Source organism: Pangasianodon hypophthalmus, chromosome 23 (genome assembly GCF_027358585.1).
Source record: "Pangasianodon hypophthalmus isolate fPanHyp1 chromosome 23, fPanHyp1.pri, whole genome shotgun sequence".
NCBI lineage: Eukaryota > Metazoa > Chordata > Actinopteri > Siluriformes > Pangasiidae > Pangasianodon > Pangasianodon hypophthalmus.
This window is the reverse complement of record NC_069732.1, coordinates 16,330,664-16,345,446: the sequence shown is the minus strand read 5'-3', so window position 1 is coordinate 16,345,446 and position 14,783 is coordinate 16,330,664. Positions and strand designations below refer to the sequence as shown.

The following is a 14,783-nucleotide window of genomic DNA, read 5'->3' as shown; positions in this document are numbered from 1 at the left end:
TACAGAGTGTCCCAAAAGTCTCCATACATAATGGACTGTGTTTGCCAGCACCATGTTGGTTGTGTCTTTCGTCAGTGGATATTCGCGGACGTCTGCTTCTCGGTTGGTCTGCAACACTTCCAGTCTTTTTGAATTTGTTAAGATGTTTGGCAACAGTGTGGTGTGTGATGTGCTCACCAGGTTTCCTGTTAAAGTCCATTACAACCTTGCAACAGCTTCCCGATCCAGCCATGAGAATGATTTCAATATGTTCTTCTTTTGTCAAAGGCATTCTTAAAGACTGTCTGAAAAAAAAATCTCTCTCTCTCTGTCCATATATATAATATAAACTAAGTATGAAAAATTTCGGAAGGCTAAAAAAATGTTAATTTCTCCTATATATGGAGACTTCTGGGACATGCTGTAGTTCTGGCTGTAACATGAAAAATAAGTTTATATTAAGGTGCTCATTCTAATACGTTATTGTTTCTATCATACACAGGGACTTGTAAGGCGGATTAAAATGGGTTGTTCTTCTGAATAAAACTTATAAAACTTATAATCATTGATGTGGTGACGTTTTTTGTTAGGAGACATTTATTTAACATTTATGTAAGAAGTCTCTGTTGTAAGCGCTTTGTAACAGTCACGGTACTTTGCAAAGTTTCCGAGAACAGGAAAGTCCTCAGGGCAGAGGAGTTTACACTTTCAAGTTTCTCGGTAAAAATGATAAGCTGCGTTTTTTTCTTGTTTGTTTTTTTTTTTTTTGAGAGAGAGAAAGAGAAAGGGAAAAAGACAGAGAGACAGACAGACAGACAGAGAAAGGAGATGCTGCTGAGGAAACAACTGTTTATCGAGGTTATAACATAAGTGATAACAGGAACTAACTTGTTTCCTGGATGTTAAATCTATCTATGAACGGTTAAAACGTGTGATGTGACATTTATGAATAAATTAAACATCATAATCGTTGGCAAATCGCTGTGGTATAAGCGGAATAACACACTCCAGACCGTGCTATTATACAAAAATAATGCACTCCGCTTCGCGTCATGCCATATCACACCACCCCCGTGTGCATTATGTTCATACAACAGCGTACTTTGTCGAGTTTTACTATTTACATAATAAACACACATTCTCTGTTAAAGTAAAAATTACTGTCATTCGAATATGATGTCACTGCGTACATCACATGTACGCGGCTTATAAAATGATTGATTTATAAAATGTTCCTAAATACCAAAAGTGTTTTTAAATCATTAATTAAACATCAATAAAAGCATTGATATATTAATATATAAAACACAAAACAAGGTGACACAAGCAGTATAAACAGCAGATTAAACAGATATGCTTTTACACCAGCTTTTTTTGCTCAAACACACCGGTCCTGCTGCATTTTTTTGCATATTCTTTAGAAGATCATTGAAAGCTGACAGGTCCAGTCTCTGTATTTTGTGAACTGTTTATACGATCGTAATCTCCAAAAGCGCGCTGACTGTGCAGAGCAAAGTGTTTGTACGGAAATGATACCCAGAGTAAACAGACGTTTGCTGATTGTTTACTGTCCCTGTGTCTCATGTCTCTGTAATTATAGCTGCCCCAACTTTGTCCCTGTGTGGTGTTCTGTTTGCATTGTGCCATGTTTGGGCATTAGTTAAGAGCTGATCTGGTCAGGCATGTGAGATTACATGAGTTTCATCTTCGCATTTACATGGATTGTTCTCTGGTTACATGGAAGATATATATATCTGTTCAATTCCACGGTAGAGATAATTTTATAAAAAAAAAAAAATAATAAAAAAAAAAGAAAGCTGTCTGGGGACATTTGAGATGCGCTCATGATTCAATAAACTCCTTTGACTTGTGTGTAAAAATATGATATGATCAGGTTTTTAGAGTAAAAATGCCATACTCTGAAATAAGGTTGAACAAATTGTTGTTATAATGATCTGATTAGGAAGCTATAAAAGGCTCTGGTATCAAATGTCAGATCTTTTATCAAAATCGTCTAAATTTCTAAATAACTTTGCGTTAAATTTTTATCAGGTCACTGATGGATGTTGGTTTTGCCAACATTTTTGGTTTTGCGTGGCCAAAACCACAGGTTCAAAATCCTCAATGCTGCAAAAGAATTCATGCTAATCCTGGGTTTGGACTAGCGAGAAGCTTGGAGTTTGTCTTTCGTGGGTGTGTCGTGTCTGTTCAGCGTTTTTTTAGCTCAGATGAAAAAGGGTAGTTGCCAAAATGTATCCAAAACAAATTTCTTTCACACAATATTTTAATAAAGTGGGGAAAAAAAGTGGGAAAACTGGTTGTTTGATATATGTTACATTCCAGGTTCGTATTAGCTTTGTTAGCAGACTAGCACTGCAAGCTAACTGTACTAGCTACATACACTCACCAGAGGTGTGACCATATACCTTTAAATGTTTTTCTAACTCGTTATGAACACAATTAGAAACGCAAATTAAATAATTTGCACTAATCAGTGTAGAAATTGGTTGTTTCATTTACGTGCCAAGTTTACGGTGTGCAAACTAACTGTACTAGCTACAAACACTTTCCAGAGACGCCAGTGATCTTCCTGCTGCTTCCTTCCAAGCTTTATTTTTCTTCGTAATTTCTCTATGTACATTTAACGAAAGGTTGTATATGACAGGACAAGATAAAAGCACAATTATAAGTTTTTCAAGCAGTACATAGAAGCTATTTCCAGGTAGGAACTAAAGTGGCGAGAGGGGGAATGAAAAAATGTCGTACCACATGATACGATTAGTCTGAGGAATCATTTGAGTCAATGGTTTGGAATTGTTGCTTTACTGCGTCATACCTGATTTGTTAAAATAAGTTGAGAAAATTTCAACTCGCATGTCGCGATGTCCTTTTGTCTCTTGCAACTGTCGCTGAAATCGTGGCTCTGTATCACACAAGAAGAACATAGAAAATGAACAGTCGTCTTCATCTTTCTGCTAGTAAAGCTTTTTCGCTCGCTAGTATGAACGCAGGGTTATAATCACCAGGAACAGCCAGCGTTTTTACTTGATGTGCTAGATCATGATTAAAAAGATGATTTTTTTGGTACGATCCCAGCAGGTAAAGCCTCAGCACAGCAAGACTGGTCTGGTTTCAGCTGGATTTTTAATAATGAGAGCACTTTGTACTTCTTCTTGTCGATGCCAGTCTTTCTTGGCCACATTTTTACATTACTGCACTGATTATTATTATGCTATTGTTTATAGCTGTCTGACCTGCAACGACTTCTGTCCTTTTCGTGAGGTAAGGTTGACGTACGCTTTCCCTTCTGCCAGCTATCCGTGCTCTAAACCAGTACTCTGACTAGTAACTCCAACCCTCCGTTTAAAGCCCTTAATAGGCACTTTTCCAAGGGAACAGCACCTCTTTCCTGTTGGAGCTGAAACACTGCATGTTTTTCCACTCCCACACCCACTCCCTATACTCGGTGTGGGGGAGCTGGCGCTACTCTGTGACGGCGCCGTGCTCAGTGTTTAGCACTGGGGGTCGAAGGGGACAATGTGCTTCTCACGCGAGAGGGGTTCAGAAAGGACCTGGGGCCTCATTTTATAAAGAAACCTAAATGTGAACGTACAATTGTATGCCTGAGCGGTTTATAAAACACCCCTACACACCAAAAATGTTGCGTGTGTACACACATATATAAAAAGAATATATATCTATACTTTAAAGCTAGCGAATTATTTAATAATGTATTAACTAGTGTGAAAATTGGTTTTGATTTATGTTACATGCTACGCTTCGTGCCAGATTCGTTGACAGATTAGCAAAACTAGCTACCTGTACTAGCAGCGTACTCTCACCAGAGGCACCAACGATCTCTGTTACTTCCTTCCAAGCTTTTTTTTTTTTCCCGTAATGTCTCTATACACATTTAACAAGAGGTTGTAGATGACAGGATAACATGAAACCACAGTTATAAAATTTGTTTTCCATTTTTTTTAGTGTCAAATGGTAAATTGGAACTAGTTGCAGGTAGGTACTAAAGCTGTGAGTGGGGAACTGAAGAAACGTCGGACCATACGGGTCGTAGAATCAGTCCAATGAATCAGTCCAATTTGTCACTTCACCGCGCCATTCCAAATTTGCATAGAATTAAGAAAATGTCGATTCAAATGTCGCTTTGTCAGTTGCCGCTGTCACGGAAATCATGGCTCTGTGTCGCACACGTACAAAGAAAATGAATAGTCGCCTGTCATTTTGCTCGTCAACAGCGTGACTTAGAGAACGTTATTCAAAATCGATTTGATTTTTCACACATGAATTTTGATTTGCAGAGCATTTTGTGCACTTCACTATATAATAAGTGATTAATGATATTAGACCAAAAAAGATGAGTCTAACTTGTTCAAGGGAAAATTATTTATGACGCATAGTTATGCCCTATCTAAGAACAAACCCATGGAACACAAGATATGCTGTGTGTGTGTGTGTGTGTGTGTGTGTGTGTGTGTGTGTGTGTGTGTGTGTGTGGTGGTGATAGCTGTTCCAGCACGTCATTCACGGGAATGCCGTTTGAGTCGCAGGAAGCGAGAGCTTGGGTGCTGCTAATCTGTTTTGTCAGTTTGTTGGCGTGGCGAGGCTGACGAGGCAGTCTCGTCGTTGAGCCAGACAGGAAACACAAGCTGTTTCTCTCAGCAGAATACTGCAAATAAATTTGTCACATGACTCCTTTAGCATTGAAGAATGCTGGACAATTTCAAAGGTGCTGCTGGCTGGGAATGCCTTCTCTAATGGTGACCATTTGTTCGCTTGTGGTGGGATTTTTATTAGTCTCAGTAAAATTCCGACAGGTTAACAAGGTTAAGGTTTCCTAAGAAGTTTTACATCATCATTTGTGCATGTGTGTGGTCAGGCGTACTCCCATGGTGTTCAAAGGCTAAAAAAAACTAAATGATTATACCCCTCCTGAGATTCCTGCCACTTTCCCAAAGTGCTTTCTACTCGGCGGAAACTGAACGGAAAAGGAATCCGAGGGAAACGATAATATCATTGTCATATCCTCAGACGTTACGTTCCATTAGCTCAGCATAGTGATGAAAATTCTGAAATGAAAATTTTCCAAATGATGGATTTCTAATCTTAGAAATCTAAGTTTAATTGGTAAGACGTGATGATGAGATGGTGATGTTATAGTAAAGGGAGAGATTCCCAAGCAAATTCAGGTTAATGAAAACAAACGACCGCCATAAATGCGTTATTTACGTAGATCGCGAATAATGTTCTGGAACAAGACTAGATTTGAATGTTGATGTGAAACTTCCCCATTTTCCCAAAGTTTGCCGAACACACATGATTTGAAACTGCAAGGGATATGCTTTTGGTGATTTTGGTGTGTTGTGCATTTCGATCAGGACTCACAGAATCTAAAGTTTTGCTCCTGTCAGGATTTGCTCAGAGTCTGTGCCAAACTCTTGCTCATACACTGAATCAAATTTGTTTCATTGTTGGACTCCTGTTCCACACAAGGACTAACTGGAACCTAAGAGACACTAGGGCCTTTCGCACCGCTTTAGTTCCAGAAGTAAATTTACGGTACTAAAGTACTGGGCGATTTTGCGCGAACTACTTCCCAGTACCGTTTAAAGGGTTGCATTCGCACCGACAGTGGGAACTAGGAAGTGACATAAGCCGGTCGACAGCGACGTCATTTGTGCGCGGCGTTCAACAACGGAAACAAAGAAGAACAACAGAAACAACCGGAGGATGGAGGACGCTGTGATCGGAGCTGTGTTTTTGTTGCGTCTCACGTCCATCTATCGCTGTTCACCATACTTGCGAAATAAGTTGACACTACAGTATGTTTACACGGCGTTTTAAATCATGGCGGATGAGGGCGTTTTCGTACGCGTTTGGCCAATCAACGTCTCCTTACGTCACGGATAGTACCAGTTGTGCTGGTTAGACCCTGCTCCGGAGTAGGAGCTAATTTGGTTCTCGAAAAAGGCAGTCCGGTACTAAAATCGGACCCAGTTCCGGAGGTGCGAAAACGCCAAAAAGTGGGTAGTTCCACAATTAGTTCAGGTACTATGAAAAGGTTCTCACAGTGCGAAAGGCCCTATTATTAACTACGTTGAAGACTTCGGTGAAAACCTAGAAATCTTCAAAACTGCTTTTCAAAATGTCACACAACTCCACCTTAAAGGAGAAGTTGTTTTTGGTTTTTAATACTAGGTCAGAAATATTTTACATACAGCTAAAGGAATTAGATTTTTTTCTGAATCATCTTTCCAGTCTTGTAGTAGCAGATGCCTGTGGAAGACCAGGACGTCACACGCAGTCTGTGAAGTCCTCCATCAGCACATCTCATACTTACCATTAATAAACACAGTGTCATTCCACACAAGCGAAGATTCAGCCATTTTATTTTCCACTGAATGTCAGCAGTTCCACAGAACTGAAGATAAAATATGTGCACTGTTACAGATTTTTAAGGTCGTACGATGAGACAAAGCTCTTATTGCGCTTGTGTTTTCTGAGCTGCTCTGTTGAAGTTTTGGTTTCACCCATTGTAGCAGTTTTGTCATGAGATGGATGGAAGATTTCAAGGAAGAAATGATCATTTTTCACTCTTTTTCACTCTTGTTTATATGCATAAAACAAATAGCTTAGTGCACCTCATGTTTCAGTTATTATATTCATATCAAAGAGCACTTTAAATAAGGTTGAATGGTATGAATATCATCATATCATGGGCCATTTCATATCACAAGATCACATCGCAGTACTTGAAGGCATTTCTACGAAACGATATAGATCACAATATACAGGTTTGACGACATGCTGCCAGCAGAGCAGAGGAAAAAAAAGAATCTGATGATGTCTAGAAAAAGAAATAATTTAAATATTGGCTAATTTTAAAAAATGAAATATTTACAAGTAATACTATTTAACTATTATAGAAGGAAAAATCTGCGAAGAATTAATAGGAAATTTTAGCATTAAGTTTGTGTAAGTGTATTGTGATAAAATTGATTACAATATTGATATTATGCCCATCCCAAACATTAACATAATTATAATTATAATAGTTAATTATAATAATTAGTTATATCATGATCAAGTTAATCATGAGTCAGATCTTTAGATGACATTCTTTTGGTTTTTGTTTCTAAAAGCTGATGTAAGTGTTTGTCTTACTAAATATTCAGCAAGCAGGGAACCTCGCCATATCTACAGGTCAAACCTCAACTCACTGCTTCTTAGTACGGATGCACTACGAGACGACGTTAACAGACATGGTGATGGATTGCTTTCACACTCGAACCTAGCCACACCAACATTGTTTGCTACCTCGCTGAGATTAGGTAAAAAAACTCATTGAATTTACTTAATTCAAATGCGTACATCGTTCCACGTGATTGAATTGAGTTACAGTAACACAATTTGTTTCCGTACAGCACGTATTTTCAAAACCCTGAATAAAATCAAACTCGTGCTCTCACCTGAACTGAGGATCAAACTCAGGTCGCTGGATCCTGCGACAGCCACGTTACCACTGCGCATGTTTTAATTTAATTGTATAGTTATAGTTCCTGTTAAATAATGATTTGGCAAAATTCCTAATGTAATCGTTTTACTTTAATACTATGTGCTCTCTCTGCATAATTCAATCTAGTAATTTACTTGTTTGAACTACATTTAGCAATGAAGCAATGAAATCACATTTTGATGAGAAATTTACTATTTTTATCTGAACTGTACATAATATGGTTTCTTAAGTCTGACTGACCACATATTCCATATTTTTCAGTGTAGATTTGGTCCTCATTGTGCTTCGTTTCATGAGCACAGGAGTTCAAATGACATGTTTCGACCTGCTAAACTCATAGACCTATCTAAAGAAGCAAAAGGATAAGAAATAATTGAAGCAAAAAATGTAGGTGTGGAATGGAATGATATTAAATCTTGTATTTAGAGATGCTGCGATAGCACTTTTGCTTTTCAGATAACGATAATGAAACATTGAGTATCAGCCGATACCGATATACGCATCCCTAATGATTTCTTTAAAAACTACTAAATGTTTTTTTTTTTTTTTTTTTTTTTAACTGAAGCACTTCACAGTTAAATGCTTCCATACAAAAATCACTTGCATTGTAAATATAACCAATATAATAAAGTATAAATATGATCAAATCAATTCTAACAAAAAAAAAAAGAAGTCTTTATATGTAAACATTTCACGTTCCAAAAATGTTTGCAAGTCGAATTCCAGTTTTTGCCGTTCGATAAATGATTTGACGTCCAACACGTTTTCTCTGATATGTTTATATTCTATCCACCATTTTGTGCTGATACTGGATATAAGATCGCTGCCATCTCTACCCGTGTTAATAATCTCAATTGTGTGTACATGAGGCAGTTAAATGTGAATGATTTGCAAGCAACGTTCATGCCTTTAAAAAAGAGATAGAGCTCATATCCACAAATCTGTAGGCTTTTTCTCTCTGTGGGATGTTATTTTTAGGAGGAGCTGCGCTGTGGTGGACCACATTCAGCATGAGGAAGGAGAAGGCCTATTAAGATAATCTTCATGAGATTACAGTTGTTTAGAGGAGCAGGGTCTGGAGCTCTTCCCGTCTTTAAACACTGAGCAGCAAAAGGGGGAGATGTGGCAGGATGGTAATCTCACTAATTGCAACGAACCCTCTTTTCCAGGCTCATGGGAATTTTAAAAAAGGGGAGCTATTGGGTGTATAGGTTAAATGCTGTACTGTTCACTGTCTCCACTGGGCAGAAGTCAGAGTTTTCTAAATGCACAAAGAAATCACACAAAAGCCATCTTGGTTTATAGTAGTTAAGGTTTTTTTAACTAGAAAGCTATTAAATGCTAGTTTATACAACAGTTGGTTCCGGTCCACTAATTTGATTGGTCAAGCTGCGTTCCGAGAGTGTTATATTTCCTATAACCGCACTGGGACGTTTCGTATATGTTCGCCACATAAAATTCCACTTCCTAGTTCGGAATGGTTACTACAGAAGTGTTAGTGACATCATGATCATCTTTCCTTTTCAGGAATATAACTTGCCGGACGCATGTTTAACAGAAATGTCCAAATCAATGTGAGCTAGCTACCGAGTTTGCCGACGACGTATAAAGTGAATGTGGCTTCTTTGGGATCTATTTCCACTAGCTGAGCAAAAATAAACAGAACATTCGGCCATATTGTGTCCAAAATGTCAGTTACTCGAAATTATATTCTTGTTTATAGAACTGTTACGTGAAAGAACTGCATTGCTGGCACGCACTGATTTGCTGAGTGTAAGTTAACGGCGCCTTCAGAATCAGTTAACTTCATGCAAGTTAGTTTTATTGGTAGTGAGAAAATGATGCTTAGGAACTTGACACTAATGCTGACTAATAAAAGTTGGTATCTAAGAAGCTTTCTGACATTTGGTCTACTTTTGGCAGAATTTAGCATCTAATTAAGCAATATCATGCTAACAATTGTGCAGGTATACTGAATGTCAGTTACCTACGGCCGAATCACAGCCGTACCGATATTCAGTATAACCGCTCGATGGCGCGTACGATATTGCTTAATTAGATGCTAACTGCTGACAAACGTAGACCAAATATCAGAAAGCTGGTTGGTAAAGTTTTAAGGTCTGAGTCTCTGCTAATTTTTGTCTATTAACGCACTGAATTTTCCAAGACTTTTCAGTACTCGATAGTTCCAAATTATTTTTAAGTTGGTGCTTTTTGGATACCAATTTTCATTACCCTGCATTAGTGTCAAGGTCTACATCATTTTCGCACTACCATTAAAACTAACTTGCATGAAGCTAATTGATTCTGAAGGCGTAGTTAACACACACACAGCAAATCAGTGCATGCCAGTAATGCAGTTCTGACAGGATCTGTTACTCTTTAAACACTGATGAATCATTTTCTGAGTGCCTGCTGGCTCTTCTCCCAGGCATAACCTTTCATTGTCCTTCCTTCTATAGCCTTCTCACAATGGATCCTAGTGTTGCCTGGAGTTTAACTGCTTCAAGAGTCAGGATGAAATGGTTTTTGTGAATGGTGTTTCCGAAAATCTGGAGGTCCTGGTAACCTCCTAAATCATCTTCAGTAAATTCAACCATGTTTACTTTTAGTCCAGTGTTTTTGTGTAGCAATAAAGAGCGGTGCATTTGTGTAATGAAATTGTGTAGCATGAAGAAAGCCCTGGAGATCAATAAGAACGAAAGTATTCACAATGAAGTTCTAGCTGGAAGCACATTTTTGATTCAGAATGGTTCATTCAGACATTACAAACACATTATAATGATTTTTTTGTTTGTTTGTTGTTGTTTTTGTGTGTGTGTGTGTGTGTGTGCGTGCGTGCATGCAGCTAGCAGCAGTGACTAGCAGCTACGGCTGACTTGTAACCAGCTTCTAGTATCTTTCTAGTATTTATCTGGTCTAATGACATAGTGTTGTGTAAACTTTAAGTCGTTAGACCAGAAAAGATACTAGAAGCTGTAGCTGCTAGTCACTAGCATTAGCGTTTATTCAGATTTTTAAAAAAAATATTAATTACCCATTAACGAGGTCAGGAATGCTTGTGAGTCTAAAGTTGGGCCTGTAAATAAACCTAACAAGTTATTAGCTGTAACCTCATTATAAAACATATATATAACATACTCATACTCTGTAGTGAGCAACAGCGGAGATACTTGATTTTTGTATAGCGGAGTAGTTCTGATAAACAAAAAATTGCTTCATTTTCTTGATTTAATTCCTCATTCATGTTTTGAGAGAGAATACATTCACTGCTTTATCTGTTTGGCAGCCCAGACAAGGGAAGTTAAGACAATACCGGCTATTAAGGTTTGTATAGGATTGCAAAACAGGCGAAAAGGAAACGCATATTAAGAGATACAATGCAATAATTTATTTTTGTCGATCTTAAAGCTGCAGACACCACCTTTTCTGACAAACACTTAAATTGTCCAGCCTTACAGCAAATCTATTGGCCATTCTGGATCCTATCATCAATCATCCCAAGCCTACTGGGGACCACCATTACCAACTAATTGAAATAGGTCAACAGTATAACCACCATCCACCATTTTACTCAGCCATTATAGCGTGTGCTCATGACCTCCATCACAGTCTGGTTCCCCTCTGACTCTTCCATCTGCAAGACCAGACTGCAGTGAGTGATCTGCTCAGCTGAAATGATAATCGACTGTGAACTTGCCAAAATCAAGGACCTGTACACCATCAGGGCAAAGAGGAGAGCTGTGAAAATTGCTGCCGACCCCAAACATCTAGGCATCCACCTCTTTGTCAAACTGCCATCGCAGAAGCACTACAGGTCTATCACGCCACTGGTGACTATCCAGATACTTAACTGCTCCAGCCCGTAGCAACTCCCTCTCACAAACATGTCACACTTCATCCCACTCATCTATTGTCTGATGTGCTGTTCACTGTCTGTGGTCCCATTCACACCTGGCATTAACACGTGTCCTGGGTGTAAGTGGACAGCGCCAAGTACAAGTGTGAACAGGATCCAATGTGTCTCGGAGACACATTGCGATCTGATCACTCAGACATTTGTAGTGTGAATGCAGAGACATCCCTATGCGTCCAGAAACAAAGGACTAATCGCTTGCATCATTGCCCTAGCCGGAAAATATATAATCATTGTGACTGTTTTGGAAATCACGCTGAATGAGTTCTCCATCACTAATCTAATGGATAAATGCAACACCCATGGCTGGAATTAGTCTCCCGATAGGATTCACGGGACCTTTCCATCTGACGTAAGACTGACGTAAGAAATGTGCAGCTCTAGCTGGGGTGATGTATGAAATCCAATCAGAAGTGGTCACTGGAGACACGATCAAAATGCTGGTTGGATGGTTTTCTTAGAGTAGTTGAAATAAATAAGACCACTTGTCAGCTGTGGTCGATTTTGATGCCATCAATAAGACTGTTGCCAGCAGACTTCATGCAGGTTTGAAGGAAGTGCCATAGATTCACAGCTGTGGGAGCAATACGGCTTGTAGAATAGATTGTGGAGGAATTGAACCCATGTTGAAGAGCCAGTGAGCATCAAGACAGGAAAGCAGCAGGTACTTCAGAATGATCAGGCCCTGCCACAACGGGATCTTGGACCTCGGACCTCTACAGGATATCCTGTGGCGTAGGAAGGAAGAAAGGGACAAGGTGTTTTGTCTAAGATATAGATTTACAAGGTGTAGATGGTGGTTTGCCAACAACAACTTGCCACAAAGGTTTGTTTAAAGATAAAGGTTTAAAGATATGTATTGTATCCTGTAGGAAGAGTTTTTGTATTGTCTATGATAAGTTTTTACTCCTCCACTTTCAAGTGACTTTCTTGCTGCTGCTGAAGACGCTGTATCTGTTTGAATGGTGTATATTGTTCATTTTTCACTGTCTAGTGCAGTATGAAGGCAAGGTGCAAGTTTAGATCCATGTTTAGCATTCCCCACTGGGAAGTGAGCTGAATACTTGTTCAAGACTGATTTGCATGTCTTCCTTTAAATGGTCTAGAAATCAGATAATGCATTTTCTTCCCCAGATCCTTTCTCATAAAAGGAAGAGATGGAGCACAAACCGCATTCCGTTTCACCACAAGCACATCCGTTGACCGTTCTGGTAATTAGAGTGTATTTAGGAATCGAGTCAAATCTTTCATTTAACCAAGAGAGAGTTTGTGAAACACATCTATGAAAGATTGTACCAGACACTCCCAAGTCCCAAGGGAGGGATTATTGAGTTATATGATTGTATTAGCCGTTTGTTTATTTGATTCAGCTTATAGGTGGATGTGGGATGACATGATTAACTCCTCAGCAGGACACTTTATCTCTGGTTAATCATCTTGGTTTCACTCTCAAAACAGTGTGGAGTGCCAGCGAGCGGGTGACCACAGATCTTCATTTCCCTCTCAGCTGGAGTGATCCGAACCTCAAGGCTTGTTTTTGCTTGTTCGCTCATAAGGTTCTCCTCCAGTCTGGCACATACGAGCAGATATGCCTGTGTTTTCAGTCGCCTGTGATCTCCTAGCGAGCTTGATGGACAGCTTGGCACAGGTTGAAAGGGATAAGAAGGAGACTAGGATTTTCTGAGACTTGAAAACCTCACATAGAAACAGGAGTTCCCCGAAATTAACAGATCCGACATGAAACCAAGTCTGTCACTCTGTCCCATGCTGTGCAGTGATGGTGGGCTTCATTATGCACGATGGTCTTTAAAGAATTTGTGGCTTTCAGTCTTAAGGTGCTAAAATGATTATAACAGCCTGGTCTGGCACCTTGGAAATGTGTGTTCATCTCACTATGTGCAGTGACGAGAATTATTCATAACAATTACAACCATCAAGAACTCTACTAATAAGATACTAATAATAAGAACTATTCATAAGAATTAGTTTGAGACCACACATATGACATTATGATTTGTTAAGATTAGGACACATAGTGATTTTATTGGCTAACTAAACCCCAATGCACTTACCCCTAGCTTGTTAGGTTTTAGCAGACTGAAAGTCTAGGCATGTAGCAAGTACAATAACAATGACATAACAAGTACAATCTTCATGTCGCTGTATTTCAAAGCAGGAGGCTTCTTCAGTGTTGCAAGTCGGCACCCTTGTTGTTTGGACGGTTCATTAAAACAAGCAAACATGTGTAATAAAGGCTTTTGGATCAACAGTGTCACCAGTGTTACATAATGATTACAAAAGACACATATTACAAAAAGGGCACATCTCTATTTGATGAATAATGCTTTGTTTTTGGTAAAATGACAAAAGACGGAAATGGAAAATGCAGCCATAACTAGGTTGCCAGATCTGTGTGGCAAGAGCAGCCCGATGGACAAGCACTATTAAAAACTTGCAGCTTCTCTACCATTTTAAATGGTTCTAGGGAAAGGATATCTATGAGAATACCATGTAGACCATTGTTAAAACAATACATCTTTATAATAACATAGACACACTTAATTTGAGGGATTGTATTAGACCTGTATGGTTGGACTATACTGCCAAAAGTATGTAGACACCCGACCATCACACCCATATGTGCTTGTTGAACATCCCATTCCAGCTTTAGTCCCATCTTTACTGTTATAATAAGCTCCACTCTTCTGGGAAGGCTTTCCATTAGATTTTGGAGCGTGGCTGTGGGGATTTGTGTTCATTCAGCTACGAGAGCATTAGTGAGATCAGGCACTGATTGTTAGGTGAGGAGGTCTGGGGTTCAGTCGGTGTTCCAGTTCAACCCAAAGGTGTTCAGTGGGGTTGAGGTCAGGGCTCTGTGCAGGACACTCAAGTTCTTCCACTCCAACCTTCACACACCATGTCTTCGTGGAGCTCGCTTTGTGCACAGGGGCATTGTCATGCTGGAACAGGTTTGTGCCACTTAGTTCCAGTGAAGGGAAATTGTAATGCTACAGCACACAAAGACATTCTAGACAACTCTGTGCTTCCAACTTTGTGGCAGCTGTTTGGGGAAGATCCAAATATGGATGTGATGGTCAGGTGTCCACATACTTTTGACCATGTTGGGTATATACATTATGTGGAAACATTAAAAAAAAAAATAGAGCTGTAGTTTAAAAATAGCCCAATTCTGCAAAACCGTGGGTGCTCGAGCCAAAAACAGACATGCACTTTCGGTATTACAATCTCTTCTCCCTGACAGTATCACAGTGTTACGTCAGTCGTCTTCAGTGTTTAATGCTAATGCAAATTTGTTCAAGTTTTCTTTGCCAATGTTTTTTTGGGAATTTGCTGATC

At 39.2% G+C, this 14,783-nt stretch overlaps 1 protein-coding gene across 1 annotated transcript in view; it reads left to right on the top strand.

The window, feature by feature from the left end:
- ttyh3a (tweety family member 3a) overlaps positions 1–14,783 on the top strand; it is a 63,340-nt gene that overhangs the window by 8,823 nt on the left and 39,734 nt on the right. The gene's annotated exons all lie outside the window — the stretch shown is intronic.